The sequence below is a fragment of the Stegodyphus dumicola genome, chromosome 6, assembly GCF_044657685.1.
Source record: "Stegodyphus dumicola isolate Sdum_Otavi_A_Nest chromosome 6, ASM4465768v1".
Lineage (NCBI taxonomy): Eukaryota > Metazoa > Arthropoda > Arachnida > Araneae > Eresidae > Stegodyphus > Stegodyphus dumicola.
Window position 1 is genome coordinate 137,594,945 of NC_140773.1, and position 5,278 is coordinate 137,600,222.

A 5,278-nucleotide genomic window follows, 5' to 3' on the forward strand; every position below is an offset into this window, starting at 1 on the left:
CATAACGACAGCGATGAAGCTGTACACTCCGACGTTAATTCCCCCCTCACTCCCCGCTAACTGAAATTGGACTTAACCCAGGGAAAAAAAAAAAAAAAGAAGGAGAAACTTTCTCTCCTTGTATGACTCACTTCTCGCGTTATGCAATGGACAGTAAACAACGCTTGTAATCATCGCTAGATATTTTTTTCTTCTTTTACCTAATAAATATGCTATTTTGTGTTTGCTAATATAATGATCGTGTTCCTTACATCCACAGCTTGGATTACCCTTTATTAAGGTAAGAACTTTAATTCTGTTTTATTCATCTGCTCGTCTAGATTTAGCGAAGTTGTAACAGTAAACAAAAATGAACCACGAATACCTTCAACAATAGATTATGAGACAGACAGTATGTTTACTTCAACTAAACGCACATAATATATCGAGATAAGCTATCAAGAATAAAAAACAGAAAAGATACTTTGCTATAAATTACCGCTGGATAATCCGAAAAAGGAAAAGCCAAGCCTGTCTTCAAAAGCGAAACAAAATTGCATAGTTGTGTACTGCGCATTCGAAATACAGAATTAGAAATGGCTACTAGCTGCGAAAATAAATATTCAATCATGAAACTAAACAGTAACAACTATCAAGTATGGAAATACAAACTTGAAATGATCCTGAAAAAGGAAAATTTATGGGATTTAATAGCAGATGATACACCAAAAGAAATAAACGTCGAATAGAGAAAACGAGATGAACAAGCACAAGCTACCATTAGTTTACTCGTACAAGACAACCAAATCGTACACATAAGAAATAAAACGACAGCCAAAGAAATATGGAATGAATTAAGGAAAATACATGAAAGAAAGAATCTTTCCAGTAAACTTTACCTTCTGAGAAAGCTGTATACGTTAAAAGCAGAAAACGAATACAAACTCGAAGAACATGTCAACAAAATGCTCGAAATCGTAGACGAACTGCGAGGAATCGGTGAAGAAATAAAGGACAGTCACATTGCAGCGCTCTTACTAAGCGGCTTACCAAAAAGCTACGAAAATCTTATTACAGTTTTAGAAGCACGCCCAGAAGAAGAACTGACGCTGGAATACGAGAAAACGAAACTCATCGACGAATGCCTGAGAAGAAAAGAAGGCACGCGAGCAGAAGAAACAACTGCCTTCAAAACGAATGTTAACACAAAATTCAAGCATTTCAATCAACGACGATGCAATTATTGCAAAAAAAATAGGACACTTAGAAAAAGAATGCAGATTTTTACCACAAAGAAAAAGATAAAAACGAAAGTAACTCATTTTTCAAGAATGAAAGGCAAACGAATAAAGGAAATTATGGAAATAAACAGAAAACGAAAGTTGCTGTAAACGAGGATACACATGAAGATGAAAACAAAGATAAGAATCATGAGAAGACTGAGAATTACACGTTCGAAGTCGCCAGAGAAAGAAAATTTCAAAACTCAAACTGGTCAGTTGACTCAGGGGCTACTTGTCATATGACCGATAACATAAACGTTTTTACCAAATTGGATAGAAGCAAAACTGAGCAGGTAACAATTGCTAACGGCACGCAGATGAAGTCCGAAGGTATAGGAGAAGGATACTTATACTGTACAGACGACGAAGATAACGAAATAGAAGTGAGACTCGTAGATGTTCTGTACGTTCCTGACCTAGAAGGAGGATTGATATCCGTACGAAAAATTACAAAGAAAGGATTTACAGTTGAATTTGAAGAAGATATTTGCAGAATAAAGAAGAAAAATAAAAACCATAGGAATTGCTAAAGCAGAAGGAAATTTATATACCGTAGGTGAATCGAGAAGAAAAGCCAAAATTGCAACTGCAGAAAGAAGAGAAAATAGTATATATCTTTGGCATAGAAGGCTAGTACACAGAAATTATGAAGCAATCAAGAGGTTAAAGAATGATGACCTGGCAACCGGAATAAGGATTGACGGAGAAGCCATAAGGAAAAAGAATGCGAATGCTGTATCAGAAGCAAAATGACTGAATTGCCGTATCCCAAGCTAAACAACTATAGAGCAAAATCAGTTCTAGACTTAATAAATTCAGATATTTGTGGACCAATCGGTACAACATCACTAGGAGGAAAGAAATACTTCATAACATTCATCGACGATCATTCGAGATACACAACGATCTATCTGCTAGCTACAAAAGATATTTGTAGAACAAATTTGTATAACAAATTTGGAAAGAAGCCAAAAGTCTTAAGAACAGACAATGGAGGAGAATATACAAGCAAAGAGATTGAAGACTATCTAAAGGAAGAAGGAATCGAACATCAAACCTCCGTAGCATATTCACCGCAACAGAACGGTAGAGCAGAAAGAAAAAATCGATACTTAAGGGAAATGACAAGATGCCTGCTACTCGATTCAGAACTCAAAAGAGAATTTTAGGGTTAAGCCGTAATGACAGCTACCTATCTACAAAACAGGCTACCATCAAGATCAGTTGAAAAAACACCGTATGAACTATGGGATAATAAGAAGCCGAATTTAAGCCATATCAGAGTTTTCGGCAGCACAGTTTATTGTCGAGTTCCAAAGCAGAAAAGAAGCAAACTAGACGAAAGAGCAGAAAGAGGAATTCTTGTTGGATACAGTGACCGTACTAAAGGATATAGAATTTACATGCCAGATGCAAACAACGTCGTGATCAGAAGAAGCGTAATATTCGATGAAAACAAAAAAAGCAGAAATGCCTTGTCAATTAAATGATCAGCATGAGAAAATAGGATGGCCTTTTAAAGAAAATAAATTGACAGAACTACGTCCAAATGCTATTACAGAGGAAGTAATTGATACAGAAGAAATTCCCCTATTACCGAGAAGATCCCACAGAACGACTAAAGGAATCCCACCAAACAGATTCTCATACATGGCTAAGAATAAAAAAATCAAAGTTCCTAAAGACTGGAAAGAACTGAAAACCTTTCCTACCAAAGAAAAGGAACTGTGGTTAAAATCTACGAAAGAAGAAATGGAAGCACTGAAGAGGAACAAAACATGGGAACTAGTCGATCTTCCAAAAGGAAAGAAAGCAGTTGGAAACAAATGGACATTCAAAACAAAATCCGACGCTTCAGGAAATGTTATCAGATATAAAGCTCGATTAGTAGCTAAAGGATATTGCCAAAAATTTGGGCATGACTGCGACGAAACATTCGCACCAGTCGTAAAGTATACCACAATAAGGACTATTTTGGCAATAGGGGCAGCTCAAAAGAAAATGCACGTAAATCACTTCGATGTAAAAACAGCTTTTCTATATGGAGATCTGAAAGAAGATATATATATGAAGCAACCAGAATGCTACATCTCTGCTTCAGAAGCAAATAAAGTCTGTAAACTGAATAAAAGTATCTAGGGACTAAAACAGGCAGCCAGAAACTGGAATCAAAAGATAGCTGACATCCTGCGCAAACAAGGATACGTTCAAGGAAAGGCTGATCCATGTTCCTTCACACTAATCGAGAAAAACGCAAGAACTTACATAATCGTTTACGTTGATGACATATTAGTCGCGAGTGACAAGTGTGAATCAATTCAAGAAGTTGAACGAATTCTCAAAGAATATTTCGACATTCGAAATCTTGGAGAAGTGTCTACATATCTAGGAACTGAAATCGAAAGAGAAAAAGACGGAAACTTTAAACTTCATCAAGCTAACAAGATTAAGAGTATGATCGAAAAATTCGACGGAGTCACCAAAGAAACTAAGCTATACACCCATGACTACGAATTTTACGAAAAACCAAAACAACCAGGATGACATTTTTCCCGATAATCGGAAGTATACGGAAGCAGTGGGAGCACTTTTATATTTAGCAACAGTATCAAGACCTGACATAGCAAATTCTGTTGGAATACTTGGCAGAAAAGTAGAAAATCAATCAACATCGGACTGGAATGGTATCATTAAAATCATACCATATCTAAGTGCTACAATTAATTACAAATTACATCTAAAATCCAATGGTGCACCAGTCATCAAAGCTTACAGTGACGCTGATTGGGCAGGAGATACCTCTGACAGAAAATCCACATCCGGATATATATTTCAAATAGGAAACAGTACGGTATCATTTGGAAGCAAGAAACAAAATTGTGTCGCCCTATCTTCGACAGAAGTCGAATACATCGCTCTAGCCTTAACATTGCAGGAGCTACAATGGATTAGACAACTGATGGGAGATTTCGGTTTCGCTCAACCGGAAGCTAACATAGTATTTGAGGACAATATATCATGCATAAATCTTTCCAGAAAAGAAAAAGGAAGCAGTTACACCAAACGCATCGATCTGAAATATCACTACGTATGTGATCTACAAAATCAAGCGATTGTTAAATTAAAACACTGCAACAGTAAAATGATGTATGCAGACATGTTCATGAAACTTTTGCCCAGACAACAGCTGGAATTTTTGTTAAAAGGAATCGGCCTTACTTCGGACAGAACAGCTCATCGAGTGGGAGATTGTGGAGCAATTCATAACGACAGCGATGAAGCTGTACACTCCGACGTTAATTTCCCCCTCACCCCCGCTAACTGAAATTGGACTTGATCCAAAAAAAAGGAGAAACATTCTCTCCTTCTATGACTAACTTCTCGCGTTATGCAATTGACAGTAAACAACGCTTGTAATCATCGCTAGATATTTTTTTATTTCTTATACCTAATAAATATGCTATTTTGTGTTTGCTAATATAATGATCGTGTTCCTTACATCCGCAGCTTGGATTACCCTTTATTAAGGTAAGAACTTTAATTCTGTTTTATTCATCTGCTCGTCTCGATTTAGCGAAGTTGTAACAGTAAACAAAAATGAACCACGAATACCTTCAACAGTCTCCAGTGGCTTCTTTTGCTTCTCTATTGCAAGGTATTTTACTGAAATTGTTCTAGTAGAATTCAAATTTGATTCATCATCTTTAGCAACTGACTCTTCTTCGGAAAAATGATTCTCTTCAGGATCTCCTTCTGCAGTGTCGTTTCTCCTCGTTGGCTTCGAAGCTAATTGTATTGTGCTTAAGTTTCCTTTTTGCACTAATTCAAATTCATCTTTAATAGCATCATTTTCACTTATATCAGAATCTGCATCACTCGGGACGTCGTCAGAATTCAAAATCAGGAAATCATTGCCACTTGCTTTGATTTTGGATGAGGTATCCAGTTTGATCACATTCTGTACTGTAACAGGAACTATACTAACAGGATCAGTTTCTGGTTTTGGAAGTAAAAAA